Source organism: Hemitrygon akajei, chromosome 14 (assembly GCF_048418815.1).
Source record: "Hemitrygon akajei chromosome 14, sHemAka1.3, whole genome shotgun sequence".
In the NCBI taxonomy this organism is placed as follows: Eukaryota; Metazoa; Chordata; class Chondrichthyes; order Myliobatiformes; family Dasyatidae; genus Hemitrygon; species Hemitrygon akajei.
In genome coordinates this window covers 108,618,564-108,636,117 of record NC_133137.1, presented here as the reverse complement: position 1 = coordinate 108,636,117, position 17,554 = coordinate 108,618,564, and the positions used below count along the sequence as shown (strand labels likewise).

Here is a 17,554-nt window from a genome sequence, read left to right as displayed (position 1 = left end):
ACGGGGGCAATTCGAGAATGAGTTATTAACAGTGAATTTTTTCTAGTAAGTCTGTGTGAGTATGAGTGTGTGTGCGCGAGTTAATACATATGTGTATATACAGTATGCATACATAAAAATACTTGTGTGTATGTACATGTGTAATTGCGTATGTACTGTATATATAGTGTATCACCATCATTACAACCATCAAATGGCTTTCATAATTAAATTAATGAATTGACTGATGTAGGAAGGAACGAATGAACAAGTCCAAACGCGTAAGAAACTTGTGCGAGGTCGCGCCAATGCTGCTTTTTGCAGTAGCTTTCGGTTCTTGGTGGTGTGAAGGTGTGTACATTGCGTCATCTCTTTTAAATGGTGTATCTGTCTTTGTATGCTGTAGAAACGAATTGTTTTATTTATTTATTATTATTATTTTAATATCACTTAATGTTCTTTTTTTTTACAATTTCTTAGTAATTTCTTCCTCAGAACTTTAACAGTCCTTTGGTTCTTTTATTTTTCTCTTTCATGAATGCCATGTTCTTTTGAAGCTTGTTTAAACCAAGTTAATGGTCTTTTAGGCTTCCTCCAGGTGAATAGGAGTTCACTTTTTGAATACTAAGAATTATATATCACCACAGGGTGCATCAGGATTTTAGAGGTGATTAGGTGGGGCATAGCCAAAAAAAGGTTGGGAACCACTGATTTAGATGATAAAATAGATAGTTTTATTGCCATGTTTGCAGATGATACGAAGATTGGTGAAGGGTAGGTAGTTTTGAGGAAGCAGGTAGGCTGCAGAAGGACTTAGATTAGGAGAATGGGCAAGAGAGTGGCAAATGAAATACAATATTGAAAAATGTATGGTCATGCACTTTGTTAGTAGAATAAATGTGCAGACTATTTTCTTAGTGGGGAGAAAATCCAAAAATCTGAGATTCAAAGGAACTTGGGAGTCCTTGTGCAGAACACCCTAAAGGTTAACTTGCAGGTAGAATTGGTGGTGAGGAAGGCAAATGCAATGCCTTCATTGAAATGCATTCATTTCAAGAGGTCTAGAATGAATAGAAGAGCTGGGATGTGATGCTGAGGGTTTATAAGGCACTGGTGAGGCCTCACCTTCAGTATTGTGGACAGTTCTCGGTCCTAATCTATAAAAGATGTGCTGGCATTGGAGAGTGTTCAGAGGAGGATCACAAGGCTGATTCCGGGAATGAAAGGGTTTCAGCACCTAAGTTACAGGGAGAGGCTGAACAAGTTAGATCTTTATTCTTTGGAGCATAGAAGGTTGAGGAGGGACTTGATAGAGGTATTTAAAATAATGAGGGGGATAGATTGAGTTGACGTGGATAGGCTTTTTCCATTGAGAGTAGGGGAGATTCAAACAAGAGGACATGATTTGAGAGTTAGGGGGCAAAAGTTTAAGGGTAACACAAGGGGGAATTTCTTTACTCAGAGAGTGGTAGCTGTGTAGAATGAGCTTCCAGTAGAAGTGGTGGAGGCAGGTTCGGTATTGTCATTTAAAGTAAAATTGGATAGGTATATGGACAGGAAAGGAATGAAGGGTTATGGGCTGAGTGCGGGACTAGGTGAGTGTAAGCATTGGCACGAACTAGAAGGGCCGAGATGGCCTGTTTCTGTGCTGTAATGTTTATATGGTTATCATACCAGGGACATTTGATGACTCTTGAGTCTGTAGTTGCTGGAATTCAGAAGGATGACGGGGGATCTTATTGAAACCTTTCGAATGTTGACATGATCTTTCCCATGGTGGGGGAATCAGAGACAAGAAAGCACAGCCTTAACATAGAGAGACGTCAAACAGAGATGCGGACAAACTTCTTACGCCAGTAGGCAGTGAATTTGCGGAATTTATTACCACAGGCAGCTGTGGATGCCAGGTCGTTGGGGTATTTAAAGCAGAGGTTGAAAGGTTCTTGATTGGGCAGGGCATCAAAGTTTATGGGGAGAAGGCTGGGGAGTAGTGCTGAGGGGGGAGAAAGGATCAGACAGACAGACATACTTTATTGATCCTGAGGGAAATTGGGTTTCGTTACAGCCGCACCAACCAAGAATAGTGAAGAAATATAGCAATATAAAACCATAAATAATTAAATAATAATAGGTTAATCATGCCAAGTGGAAATAAGTCCAGGACCAGCCTATTGGCTCAGGGTGTCTGACACTCCGAGGGAGGAGTTGTAAAGTTTGATGGCTACAGGGAGTAATGACTTCCTATGACGCTCAGTGTTACATATCAGCCATAATTAGATGGCGGAGCACACTTGATGGGCCAAGTGGCCTAATTCTGCCCCTAAGTCTTATGGTCTATACATCTCGCTACTGTATTTCGCAGTTACTTTAATTGCTGGGCTGGTGTCCGAGTTGCTATGGGAACAGTCCCGGAAGGATAGTCCAATTGAGAAGTTTTGGTTCCGGGTGGCGGTGCTGATGTGGCTGTTGTTTGTTCGAAAGTGGCGGAATTGAGCTGGAAGATCACTGAAGGAAGGTTCGGGTACCGCTGCTCAGTCTCCTAACTGTCGGCAGCAGACCCACGGAATCTACAGATCGGCTTCCTGCCAAGGACGGGGCGGAAGCTTGGCGACTGCCCAGAGAGCGGAGTCCGGTAAAACTTTAGGAGGGGCGGCGGGCCCGACAATAGACAGTTTATCCTAGAGGGTGGGAGAGTGGGTCATCCAGCCTTGGAGGTGGGTGAGGAACGTGGTCATCCAGAGCTGGGGGAGGGTGTCATTCAGATACGATTGGCGGGGTGGGTTGTGTTTAGGTCGTGAGGAACGTGATCATGCACAGACCGAGGGGGAATGTGGTCATCCACAGGCTGGGGTGGTGAGGTACGTGGTGATCCACAGACCGGAAGGGGGTGGGGGAGGTGTTATTTGATATCTAGATACCTGGACACTGCGGGGCTGCTGGGGCAGAGTGGACATTCACTGACTGTGGCGGGGAGGGGTAGTGTCATCCAGAGTTTGCTGGGTGGGAATTGCTATCCAGAAACTCCGGTTGGAAGTGAAAGGTGGTTCACCTAGAAACCCGAATTTGGTGTTGCAGGGAATCTTGCTTGTGACAAGTCTGGTGGGTGACCCCTCAGAATCAGACTGTTGGAGTACTTGCCAGGAGAGTGGGTCTCACAGGCACTTGAGGCACAAGCTCCCCAATTTGGCCTAATTTGGATGGGGAGGGGGTGATCTAGGGTAGCCCAGATTGCCGAGTCTGTGATGTGGTTCTGTCAGATAGTAAAGCCTCGGAACGGTTAACTGTGAAATCAGTTGCAGAGTTCGGAACTTGGGTATTGTGGGAGTGGTTAATCAGAATCTGGAATGGAGATGACCAAATTTGATACCAAAACTGTTGTGATTATATGTACAGGGTGACCATTAGTCACCTCAGTACTGCAGCCTAGAGCTTGGGCAGTAGGATTTTACCCAGATACTTGAACTTTAGGAGGGGCTGGTCATCTTGACATCAGAACCTGGGGGCTGTGTGTGGTTTTCAAGGCAGACATAGACAGTCCATGGAGAATTTGACAGGTGACGTGAGGTATGATGAGAATTTCAGACAGCTTTAAACATGTACACCAGATGCTCAATGGTTAGTAGTAGAAGTAGTAGAAGGATATTAGAGCCCAAGTTGATGTCCCTTTGATAATAGATCCTATGACTGATGGCAAAGGAGATCACAAAGATGCCAGTGATTGTGAGTGTCCCGAATTCCAGAGTCCCTGGAGGTTGTGGGACCACCCTGCTACAGAACCTGGAATGCAGAGGTGTACAGTGTTGAGCTTAGCTATCAGTGGGGAGCATGCCTCCCAAATATCAGAACTGGGAATTAGGTTCTGTTTTGTGGGATAACTGAGATATTCGTGCTCTGGTGGAGGGGATCACTTGGACACCAGAACAAGAGAAATAGGTAGGTATGGGTGTATGAAGTCACAGCAATACCAGAGCCTTGGAGAACAGAGATATTGAGTTCAACCCACAGAGTAAGCTTGCATGCAGAGAGTGGGTGCACCTAGCACTCGGAGGGGATGTGAATCATTTGGATATCAGACCCTGGAATTTTGGGGACTTCTAGAATGTTGGGCATGAGAAAAGTCCAGAGCCTGGGTAATAAGAAGGGTCAGTTGTGTCTTGTTGACAAACTAAGCAGTAATGTTGGCTGAGTGATTTTGGTAGCTGTGGTCTTTGCTACCTGTCATTGTTCTCCAGCTGCTGACCTGCATCAGGGTTGCTGTACTGTTGGTCTTTTTGAGCTCTGCCAGTTCTGACGATCCCAGTGGTGTCATCACTTATGTTTATAGTATATCTTTCGTCTCCCTATATACCTGACACCACTAAAAACCAACGCTAGTGTATGGGGAAACAGTTATGTTCACTGGACAACAAAGATTTTGCTTCCTGAATACCTTTAGGTGTATCTTATGAATTTTGGGCTGCTGATAATGAAAATCACCATGAAGTTTCCCTATCACACACCATTTTAAAAAATAAACTTATATTTATTATTTCAATTCATAATTCAAGTCAATTAAAATGTTGCCTACAATGTAAGCTGGAAAGTTTCCTATCTGTGTGGGCGTGCTTAGGTGGCGTGGCTGCTGCATAGCAGGACAGGTTTTAGTAATAATTATTCAGTTCAGGACTGTAAGGATAAATTTGCTATCACCAGGCACAAACATTTCTATGAAGGAATTTGATATTTGAGACAGATGCTTCTCAGAATAACTGATGCCAAGATTAAGGAAAGCATTTCTGTTGGTCCACAAATCAAACAGGTCATCAATGACAGGCAATTTGAAGAATTTCTAGTGGGACTGGAGAAAATCACATGGAAGGCATTCAAAGAAGTTGTTGAAATTTTTCTCAGCATCTGCAGAGCACCAAACTCCATGCAGTTGGTTGAAAGAATGCTTCAAGCATATAAAACCATGAAATGCAACATGTCACTAAGGATTCATTTTCTGCATTCCCATTTAGACTTCTTCCCTGCAAATCTTGGTGCTGTTAGTGACGAGCATGGTGAAAGGTTTCACCAGGACATTGCAGTCATGGAGAAAAGATACCAGGGCAACTGGAATCCATCAATGCTGGCACATTATTGTTGGACACTTAAGCGAGAAGCCTCAGACACTGAGTACAAATGAAAATCATTAACAAAATATCTTTAACTTAGTTGAATTATTGCAAGCATCAGCATCATTATGCAATTAAACACATTATATTCAATACATATTAATTTGTTGTTTCTCCAAATTCCTACATAGAACAATACAGCACAGTACAGGCCTTTTGGCCCACAATGTTGTGCCGACCATTAAACCCTGCCTCCCAAATAACCCCCCACCTTAAATTCCTCCATATACCTGTCTAGTGATACAAGTATTCTGAAATTATATTTGTGTTCATCTTCAAACAGTCTATCATAACCAAAAAAAAAATTCTGAGGAAGCAACACTTTTGAAAACATTTGTTGTCCAGTGTTATCTAGAATTGCTGGAATTGGGGGGAGTTCAATGGGTAGGATAAGAGAAAAAAGCAAAAGCAGATTTCTATTTAAATTGTGGTTGTGGGAATTGCTTAGACCCTGTGAATCTTATCTGTAAGTCAATGTACAAATCTTTGTACATCAGATTGAAACACAAGCCATCATGGTTTTGGCTGGAATAAGACTATCTTGCTAATAATGTGCACATTTTATGTGGGTTAGTTCTTTAGTTGCAATATTTGTGGTTGTTACTACAACAGGTTCAATGTTCAAAGTACAAGAATTTTGTGATTCTTCACCAGGTGCAGCAGGGATTGAGAGTTCAAATTCCACCATGGTACAATGTGAAAATGTAATCTGCAATTTTGCACATTTTTGAGCTATAAATATAAATTCCAAGCTGGTTCATTAATTTCATTGACCAGAACATTAATGTGGCTTAAAAACTATTATAACTCACCAATCACAAATACTTTAAGAAGTCCCACTGTTTTGAAGCACACTCTTTCAATCCAATTTGCATTCTTAAATTACAGCATATGGGGATCCCCAACATATGTGCTGTAGGTGAAATATGAAACCCCCCCACCCCGCATGTTTGCATTCCTGTCGGTCCCTTTACATCTCCTGAGGAAAAAAAATGGCAGAAGGAATATAATGTAGAAAGATTAGGTCATCCACTTCAGTAGAAAAAAAATAAAAAGGTAATTTTATTTTAATGGTGATAGATTGGAAGGCGTCAGTGTTCAGAGAGACCTAGACACTATTTTACTGTAAATCTGGGTTCAATAAACAATAGAGAAGGCAAGCATGATGATGACCTTTAATACAAGTACAGGAGTAGTGGTACCTTGTATAGGGTTGTGGTGAGACTGCATCTGGGATATTCCAAGCAGTCCAATTCACTTGCCTAAGAAAGGGTCTAATTGCAAGAGAGAAAGATCAGTGTATGCTCATCAAATTGATTCCAGAGAAGGTGACTTTATTGTAAAAGAAGTGAAGCAAACTAAGAGTGTACTCCAGAAGTTAGAAGAATGAAAATTTATACTGAAATATACAAATTTCTTATGAGGTTTGACAGCGTAGACGTAGAGTTGATGCTTTCCTTGGCTATGGTGTCTAGTTCAACTTCAAATTTATGGTAATCTGACTGTAAATATATACAACCACATGGAACAACGTTCATCCAGACTACGGTGTATCCGCAAAATATATATCACATATGTAAACCAAAATATTACCATAATTAATGAAATATAATTCAAAATTCAAGTAGTGCACAGAACAGATGAACAGTACAGTAAACAGCTCACTGTCCTGGTGGTGAGACCTTGGTGGTGGCAGGGTATTTGCTAGTCTCACAGCCTGAGGGGAAAAACACTGTTACCTAGTCTTGCAGTCCTAGTTCTGATATTCTTGTACCTCCTTCCTGATGGTAGTGGGTCAAGGAGGTTGAGGGCTGGGTGGTAGGGATCCTCAGCAATGCTTCTGACCTCTTTTCTGCAAAGCAAATGTCACAAATAAGGGAGAAAGGAGACCAGTGATCCTCTCAGTGGTTTTTACTATCCTCTGTAGGGTCTTGCTATTGCCTCACAGCTTCTGCATCACACAATGATGCAGACAGACAGGATACTTTCAATGGTGTTCCTTTAGAAAGTTGTTAGAATGAGGGCGGGGCACTTTTCTAACTCCTCTCTGGAGGCCAACCACTGTAATATCATCAGCGAACTTGATGATACATTTTGAGCTAGATCTGGCAGTGCTGTTGTAAGTTAGCAGCAGGTTGAGCACACAGCCCTGGAGGGCACCAGTGCTCAACACGATGGAGTTTGAGATGTTGCTTCCAACTTGTGCTGACTGGGTTCTTTCCATCAAGAAGACCAAGTTCCAGTTACAGAAAGAGTTGTTGAGTCCCAATGAGAACAGTTTACCCACCTGCCTCTGAGGGATGATCATGTTAAATGTAAAGCTGAAGTCTATGAACAACATCCTGGCATTTGAGGCATCATTTTCTAGGGTGGGACAGGATGGAGTGGAGGGCCAAGGCTATGGCATCGTTAGTGGACCATTTTGAGTAGTAGGAGACTGGAAAGGGTCCAATGTAGCTGGAAGGTGGGATTTTATATGATCCATTACCAGCCATTTAAAGCACTTCATGATTGTTGAGGTTAGTGCTACTGGATGGTAAACTTAGGGCAGTTACTATCACTCTTTTGGGCACTGGAATGATGGTGGCTGCATTGAAGCCGGCAGGGACAGTGGACTGTTTCAAAGAGATATTAAAGATATTCAGTAAGATATCTGCTAGCTGGGCCACACAGTCCCTCGGCACCTGACCAGATATGTTGTCAGCCGCACAGCTTTGTGTGGGTTTTGCAGGGCTAAGATCCTCCTCACCTCAGCTGCAGTCAACCAGGGTGCCTGTCCTTTAGGGGGAGAGGGGACATTCCTCAATGTCGCATCACTCATTACATCGAGTTGTGCATGGAAGGCATTCATCTCATCAGGAAAGGAAGCATTGCTGTTGTTGACACTGGTGTGGATTTAAAATTTGTTATGGTTTTGTATACCTTGACATATGTGCCACATGGCTCGTGTAACAAATATGCTTTGCTTTCCTGATGCCACGAGAAAGCATGGCTCTTGCTGACTTTAGAGTCATCCTGTCACCCAATCTGAAGGTAGCATTCCAATTGCTCAGTAAAGCATGAACCTTTGCAGTCAGCCAGGGTTTCTAGGTTTGCCCTGGCAGTGTAGTGTTTAATCACTGTGACGTCTAAATCCAGGAATTACAGTCTCAGTATGAAGGATGGGTCATTCATAATAGTTGAAAAGGAAATTCTTCATCTAAAGCAGGGGTTCCCAACCTGGGATTCACCAAACCCTAGCTTAATGGTATTTGTCCATGGTGTAAAAAAAATGGTTGGGAAGCCCTGATCTAAAGGATAGTGAATCCATAGAGTTCTCTGCACAAGAGGACTGTGGAAGCCCAGTTGCTGAGTATACTCAATACAAATCATTATCTTTTTAGGTTGAAAGGAATAAATGATATGATGTCAGTGCAACAAAATGTCAGTGAGATAAAAGTCCAGGCATGATGGTTTTGAATGGTAGAGGAGGCAAAGGGGTTTGAATAATGTACTGCTGTTGCTGTTATTTATCATTTTTTTCAAAATAATTTGTCCGGAGAGATGATTCCACTATCAAAGTATTAAGCAGGTTCTAAATCTTCTCTTACCAAGTCTAGCAGGCTGCATGGTTGTAAAACATATGAAAAGTAGTTTGGATGTTTTTGTTTTCCTATGTTAAGGTTGATATTGGTGCATAAACAAATGACTTCCTTCTGTACTTTATCATTCTTCTGGTAGAATTCTAGAACCAGAGAACCACAGAACATTACAGCATAGAAACAGGCCTTTTGGCCCTTCTTGGCTGTGCCAAACCATTTTCTGTCTGGTCCCACTGACCTGCGCCTGGGCCATATCCTTCCAAATCCCTCATCCATATACCTGTCCAAGTTTTTCTTAAATGTCAAAAGTGAGCCCGCATTCACCACTTCATCTGGCAGCTCATTCCACACTCCCATCACTCTCTGCGTGAAGAAGCCCTCCCTAATGTTCCCTTTAAACTTTTCCCCCTTCACCCTTAACCCATGACCTCTGGTTTTTTCTCCCTTAGCCTCAGTGGAAAAAGCCTGCTTGCATTCACTCTATCTATACCCATCATAATTTTATACACCTCTATCAAATCACCCCTCATTCTCCTATGCTCCAGAGAATAAAGACCTAACCTATTCAACCTTTCTCTGTAACTCAGTTTCTCAAGTCCCGGTAACATCCTTGTAAACCTTCTCTGCACTCTTTCAACCTTATTAATATTCTTCCTGTAAGTAGGTGACCAAAACTGCACACAATACTCCAAATTCGGTCTCACCAATGTCTTATACAACCTCACCATTACATTCCAACTCTTATACTCAATACTTTGATTTATAAAGGCCAATGTACCAAAAGCTCTCTTTATGATCCTATCCACCTGTGACGCCACTTTTGGGGAATTATGTATCTGTACTCCCAGATCCCTCTGTTCTACTGCACTGCTCAGTGTCCTACCATTTACCTTGTATGTTCTACCTTGGTTTGACCTTCCGTAGTGCAATACCTCACACTTGTCCGCATTAAACTCCATCTGCCATTTTTCAGCCCATTTATCCAACTGGTCCAAATCTCTCTGCAAGCTTTGAAAACCTTCCTCACTGTCCACTACACCTCCAATCTTTGTATCATCAGCAAATTTGCTGATCCAATTTGCCACATTATCATCCAGATCATTGATATAGATGACAAATAACAATGGACCCTGCACTGATCCCTGTGGCACACCACTAGTCACAGTCCTCCACTCAGAGAAGCATTCCTCCACTACCACTCTCTGGCTTCTTCCACTGAGTCAATGTATAATCCAATTTACTACCTCTCCATGTATACCTAGCGACTGAATCTTCCTAACTAACCTCCCATGCGCGACCTTGTCAAAGGCCTTACTGAAGTCCATGTATATAACATCCACTGCCTTCCCTTCATCCACTTTCCTGGTAACTTCCTCGAAAAACTCTAATAGATTGGTTAAACATGACCTACCACACACAAAGCCATGCTGACTTTTTCTAATAAGTCCCTGTCTATTCAAATACTTGTAGATCCTATCTCTTAGCATTCCTTCCAATAATTTACCTACTACCGATGTCAAACTTACCAGCCTATAATTTCCCGGCTTACTTTTTGAGCCTTTTTTAAACAACAGAACTACATGAGCTATCCTCCAATCCTTTGGCACCTGACCCATGGATATCGACATTTTAAATATTTCTGCCAGGGCCCCTACAATGTCAACACTAGTCTCCTTCAAGGTCTGAGGGAATACCCTGTCAGGTCCTGGGGATTTATCTACTCTGATTTGCCTCAAGACAGCAAGCACCTCCTCTTTAATCTGTATAAGTTCCATGACCTCCCTACTTGTTTGCCTTGTTTCCATAGACTCCATTCCAGTTTCCTTAGTAAATACAGATGCAAAAAACCCATTTAATATCTCTCCCATTTCTTTTGGCTCCATACATAGCTGACCACTCTGATCTTCAAGAGGACCAATTTTATCCCTTACTATCCTTTTGCTCTTAATATGCCTGTAGAAGCTCTTAGGATTATCCTTCACCCTGACTGCCAAAGCAACCTCATGTCTTCTTTTAGCTTTCCTGATTTCTTTCTTAAGTATTTTCTTACTCTTTTTATACTCCTCAAGCATCTTATTTCCTCCCTGTTGCCTATACATGTTATACATCTCTCTCTTCTTCTTTATCAGAGTTCCAATATCCCTCGAGAACCAAGGTTCCTTATTCTTATTCATTTTGCCTTTAACCCTGACAGGAACATACAAACTCTGCACTCTCAAAATTTCTCCTTTGAAGGCCTCCCACTTACCAATCACATCCTCGCCAGAGAACAACCTGTCCCAATCTACGTTTTTTAGGTCCTTTTTCATTTCTTCAAGTTTGGCCTTTTTCCAGTTTAGTACTTCAACCCGAGGACCAGATCTATCTTTATCCATGATCAAGTCGAAACTAATGATGTTATGATCACTGGAACCAAAGTGTTCCCCTACACACACTTCCGTCACCTGCCCTAACTCATTTCCTAATAGGAGATCTAATATTGCATCCTCCCTAGTTGGTACATCTATATATTGATTTAGAAAACTTTCCTGAACACATTTCACAAACTCTAACCCATCTAGACCTTTAACAGTATGAGAATCCCAATCAATGTGTGGAAAATTAAAATCCCCTACAATCACAACTTTCTGTCTCCTGCAGTTGTCTGTTATCTCTCTGCAGATTTGCTCCTCCAATTCTCGCTGACTATTGGGTGGTCTATAATACAACCCTATTAATGTGGTCATACCTTTCCTGTTTCTCAGCTCCACCCATATGACCTCAGCAGACAAGCCCTCTAATCTGTCCTGCCGAAGCACTGCTGTAATATTTTCCCTGACTAGCAAAGCCACCCCCCTCCACCCTTAATCCCTCTGCCTCTATCACGTCTGAAACATCGGAACCCTGGAACATTGAGCTGCCAGTCCTGCCTTTCCTGTAGCCAAGTTTCAACTTGTCCTCTAAAATTCTTTTAGAGGACAAGTTGAAAGGGAAAGGTGGAGTGTGGTGAGAGCATGAAATGAGCTGCCAGCAGAAGTGGTGAATGTGGATTTGATTTTAACATACGAGGAAAGCTTGGATAAACGGATACAATAGGGTCTTTGCGGACACAATAAAGTCTTTTAAGAGGTTCCTGGATAGGTACATGGAGTTTAGAAGTATAGAGGGCTATGGGTAACCCTAGGTAATTTCTAAAGTAAGTACATGTTCGGCACAGCATTGTGGGCTGAAGGGCCTGTATTGGCCTGCTAAAATAGTATTTCTATATTTCTAAGCGCATGGATGGGTGAGTCTTGGAGAGCTGATTCTGTAAGTGGTTCAGGTGCAGGTCAATTAAACTAGGCACAGGTTAGATGAGCTGAAGGGCCCATTTCTGTTCTGAGGTGTGCAATGACTAAATAATAGCTGGTGTATAAAATTGTCTAATTCAGAAAGTATAGTGACTGTTTATTTGGAAATGTAGTCATTAAGAGATCTGTCTCCAATTCATGCTATAGGTATAGGTACTTGATTTGTTCTGTAAGTTACAGTAAATCACTTACCCAGAGTTGTACTTTGTTTTATTGATGGCGTTTGTTGACATCTGGAGAATTTCTAGTACTACCTCTGGAAACAGAACCAATTCAGTTTTGTGTACATCTATGCTGGTCTTTCATGTGTTTGAGAATGTATTTAAAATATAACTGAAAACTGGACCCTGCTGCCAGCTTTTATTTGTATAAATAATTTGGATAGTTGACTTAAAACTAGAGTTTGAAAGAGGAAAGAATTGATTAGTGCTTCAGCAATGTGTGCTAAAACCTGAGTGCTAATGACTCATTATGCTGTTGTTGTCCCTTTTCTTTCCAGTTGAGCAAATTATACTGAATTTACAGTGCAGCAACCTAATTGACCAATGATCTTTATATTCTACATGTCACCTTCCATTCTATATACATCACCTCAGTCCTCTAGCATACTTTGAATTTCTTTTCTCATATTTGTCTTTATGAATGTTTTGGGCTAAGGTATTTATCCCAATAACTACCTTGGGTAGTGATATCCAGGTTATAACTAATGTGTTGTGGCGACCCACTTTCTGCGCAGGCGAACTGGCTCACAAATAGCCAGCACACAGGGAGAGACTTTGGTAATGCACCTCTGACATCATTTCTGCCCGGAGAGGGTGGGCGCTAAGGATTAAATGCCAGCGCCGCGAAGTTTGAATAAACTGGTCTCGAAATGACTTACGGACTGTGTGTCGTTGTATCTAGCTCTGTATGTAGTACATCGCTACAAACGGGATTTGGACCAAAGATGACCGACTCTTCATCTGTTCATGCAGTTTCGCTAAAACTGCCGACTTTCTGGACGCTGCGACCACGCGCGTGGTTTAGCCAAGCAAAAGCCCAGTTCCAGATTCCGCAGATATCTTCTGATTCCACGCGTTACTATCACGTGGTGAGCGCCCTTGACCAGGAGACGGCCGCCCAGGTTGCGGATTTCATACAGTCGCCCCCGGAAGAAGGCAAATATGAAGCATTCAGAGTGCTGCTCATTGGAACCTTTGGCCTCTCACGGCATGAGCGAGGTGCCCGCCTGCTTCACCTGGACGGTTTGGGAGACAGACTGCCGTCAGCATTGATGAACGAGATGCTGGCCCTGGCTGACAGACGCAAGCCCTGCCTCATGTTTGAGTAAGCGTTCCTAGAGCAACTGCCCAAGGACATACATCTGCTGCTGGCTGACGCAGATTTCAGCGACCCCCGGAAGGTGGCGGAAGGGCAGATGTGCTGTGGAAAGCCAAGAGGGAGAGCGTGGCGTCCGTCGGTCAGATTACCAGGCCACGCGCCCAACAGCAGACCAGACTAGGCCCGGCAGGGGGGCGCATACAACACAGAGGCAGGAGTGAGGAGGACAGTGAACAGTGGTGTTTCTACCACCAGCGGTGGGGCACAGAAGCCCACCGTTGTTGCCCGCCCGGCAAGGGCCAGGGCCAGCTGCCGCTAATGACTATGGCGGCTGGCCACCAGGACAGCCTCTTGTACGTCTGGGACAAACAGTCAGGATGCCACTTCTTGGTCGACACCGGAGCGGAAATCAACGTCTTGCCCCCGACGGGGTATGACACCCGCAACAGGAAGCCAGGACCCATCCTGAGGGCTGCAAACACAGTGCAGCTGCAGTTCCGTGCCAGCCTGTTCACGTGGGACTTCACTCTGGCCGCGGTGGCCCAACCACTCCTGGGGGCAGACTTCTTGCGAGCTCACAGCCTGCTGGTCAACTTGCAAGGGAAAAGACTGGTACATGCTGAGACTTTCCAGACGTTCTCCCTGGGTGAAGCCAAGTTGCCGGCCCCACACCTGGACTCCATCACGCTGTCGGACAACGAATTCACCAGAATCCTGGCGGACTTTCTATCGATTCTGGCACCGCAGTTCACGGCAGCCATGCCCAGACACTGGGTACAGCACCACATCCCGACCCAGGGACCACCCCTCCACGCTCGCGCACGAAGGCTCCCCCCGGAAAATCTCCGCCTGACGAAGGAGGAGTTCAAGAGGATGGAGGAATTGGGGATCGTACGAAGGTCCGACAGTCCATGGGCCTCCCCCCGCACATGGTGCCCAAAGCAGCCGGGGGTTGGAGACCATGCGGCAACTACCGCAGACTGAACGAGGCTACAACTAAAGACCGCTACCCCGTGCCGTACATACAGGACTTTGCAGCAAACCTGCACGGGGCAAGAATCTTTTCCAAAGTAGACCTCGTCTGGGGATACCATCAAATCCCGGTGCACCCTGAAGACATTCCCAAAACAGCACTCATCACCCCGTTTGGCTTGTTCGAGTTCCTCTGAATGCCGTTCGGCCTGAAGAATGCTGCACAGATGTTCCAGCGGCTAATGGATGCAGTGGGACACGACCTGGACTTTGCATTCATCTATTTGGACGACATCCTTATAGCCAGCAGTAGTCGCCAGGAGCATCTGTCCCACCTCCGCCAGCTCTACTCCCGCCTGAGTGATTTCGGCCTCACGATCAATCCGGCCAAATGCCAGTTTGGTCTCAATACCAACGACTTCCTGGGCCACAGGATTACCAAAGATGGGGCAACACCTCTGCCTGCCAAGGTAGTCGCGATCCGCCACTTTGCCCGGCCCAACACGGTCAGAGGCCTGCAGGAGTTCGTTGGTATGTTGAACTTCTACCACCGTTTCCTCCCCTCAGCAGCCCGTATCATGTGCCCTTTGTACACCCCGATGTCAGGTAAAGGCAAGGACATTACTTGGGACGAGGAGGCCGCGGCCGCTTTCGTTAAAGCCAAGGAAGCCTTGGCAGATGCCGCGATGCTGGTGCACCCCAGAATGGATGTTCCGACCGCCCTGACAGTGGACGCATCTGACACAGCAGTCGGTGGGGTGCTGGAGCAACTCATCGAGGGGAGCTGGCAACCCCTGGCATTCTTCAGTAAGCACCTACGACCACTTGAACTCAAGTACAGTGATTTCGATCGGGAGCTGTTGGCACTGTATCTGGCAATCTGGCATTTCAGGTACTTCTTAGAAGGCAGGCCGTTCACTGTGTTCATGGACCACAAACCGTTGACCTTCGCGTTCAGGAAGGTGCCCGATCCCTGGTCGGCTCGCCAGCAGCGACATCTGTCCTACATCTCTGAATATACGACGGACATCCAGCATGTCTCTGGAAAGGACAAAGTCGTGGCGGACGCACTCTCCAGACCAGCTATCCAGGCCCTGTCCCTGGGGGTGGACGATGCAGCACTGGTGGAGGCGCAGTAGGCAGACGACGAGATGCCCAGCTACAGGACCGCAGTCTCTGTAGTTTGCAGCTGCAAGACTTTCTCATAGGCCCAAGTGAGAGGACCCTCCTGTGCGACGTGGCTACTGGCCAACCTCGCCCCATCGTCCCGGCAGCCTGGAGGCGGCGAGTTTTCGACTCCATACATGGTTTAGCGCACCCATCTATCAGGCCAACCATCCGGCTGGTCTCCAGCAAGTTCACATGGCACAGACTTTGCAAGCAGGTCAGTGAATGGGCCAGAACGTGCGCGCAGCGCCAAACAGCCAAGGTGCAGCGGCACACTAAAGCCCCGCTGCAGCAGTTCGAACCCACCCACCGGAGGTTCGACCACATTCATGTGGATATTGTGGGCCCCTTACCAGTGTCCCGAGGAGCGCGGTACCTCCTAACTATGGTAGACTGGTTCACGAGGTGGCCAGAGGCGGTCTTGCTCACCGACACATCTGCCGATTCCTGCACCCGAGCACTGATTGCAACCTGGGTAGCACGCTTCGGGGTACCGGCCCACATTACCTCCGACAGAGGCACCCAGTTCACGTCCAGCCTGTGGTCGGCTGTGGCCAGCCTGTTGGGAACGCAGCTACACCACAGAACTGCCTACCACCCACAGTCGAACGGACTAGTGGAACGCTTCCACCGTCACTTGAAGTCAGCTCTCATGGCCCGCCTGAGAGGACCTAACTGGGTGGACGAGCTTCCCTGGGTCCTGCTTGGAATTTGCACAGCGCCCAAAGAGGATCTGCATGCCTCGTTGGCCGAGTTGGTGTACGGCGCACCCCTGGCCGTCCCAGGAGAGTTTTTACCAGCCCCAAGGGGGCAAGAGGAAGAACCCGCAGCAGTCCTGGACAGACTACGCGAAAGGCTCGGCAACCTGGCCCCCGTACCGACTTCACAGCACGGACGGACCCCGACCCATGTACCCAAAGACCTGCAGAACTGTAAGTTTGTGTTTGTACAAAGGGGCGGACACCGGCACCGCTACAGCGGCCGTACGAGGAGCCGTTCAAGGTGATCAACAACAACGGGTCCACATACGTTCTGGACATTGGGGGGAGAGAGGAGGTTTTCATGGTGGACCGACTCAAACCAGCCCATGTGGACTTGGCACAGCCGGTCGAGGTTCAGGCATCGCGGCGCAGAGGCAGACCTCCCAAACAGAGGCTGATCTAGACTGTGGACATTGGGGGGTGTATCGCCGGTTCTGGGGGGGGCGGTTATGTGGTGACCCACTTTCTGCGTAGGCGAACCGGCTCACAAATAGCCAGCGCGTGGGGAGAGACTTTGGTAATGCACCTCTGACGTCATTTCTGCCCGGAGAGGGTGGGCGCTAAGGATTAAATGCCAGCGCCGCGAAGTTTGAATAAGCTAGTCTCGAAACGACTTACCGACTGCACGTCATTGTCTCTAGCTCTGTATGTAGTACATCACTACAGTGTAGAGTATTTGTGTATGTAACATGCAAACAATCCATATTGACAGTTACACAAGGAAATCTGCAGATTCTGGAAATTCAAACAACACACACAAAATGCTGGTGGAACGCAGCAGGCCAGGCAGCATCTATAGGAAGAAGTACAGTCAACGTTTCGGGCTGAGACCCTTCATCAGGTGCTGACGAAGGGTCTCGGTCTGAAACGTCAACTGTACTTCTTCCTATAGATTAGTGGTCGCCAACCCATCAATCATGATTGACTGGTCAATCTTTGAGACTTTCCCAGTAGATCCCGAAAAATATGAAAAATAAATACACAAATACTGTTGAGAGATTGTTTCCGGGTTGCGGGGTTTTAGTTCCATTCTTTCTGCCCAGTGCGCATGTGTGTAGCTCCCCTGCCACGCACTACACAGTGTACTTCAGTAGTCCCCAACCACCGGGCCGTGAGGAAACGATGTGATTTGGCGTTATGAAACGATATGGGTCAGCTGCACCTTTCCTCATTCCCTGTCATGTCCACTGTTGAATTTGAACGCACGCGAGGTCATCAGTCGCCTAAACGCAGTGATACCCTTGTGCCAGGAATCACTGGTTGGCCTTGGGTAACCAGCTGCCTCGCAC

The 17,554-nt window shown here is 45.8% G+C and overlaps 1 protein-coding gene across 2 annotated transcripts in view; it reads left to right on the top strand.

Annotated features, from left to right (window-relative positions):
* Positions 1–2,384: 2,384 nt before the first annotated feature.
* The window catches only part of LOC140738899 (golgin subfamily B member 1-like), a 205,064-nt gene continuing 189,894 nt past the window's right edge, over positions 2,385–17,554 (top strand). Inside the window, exon 1 of one of the 2 annotated variants that reach the window (XM_073066900.1) lies at positions 2,385–2,611. The gene's annotated coding sequence lies outside the window, so the exon portion shown is untranslated. The remainder of the gene's footprint in view (positions 2,612–17,554) is intronic. The other variant, XM_073066901.1, reaches the window with a different exon arrangement.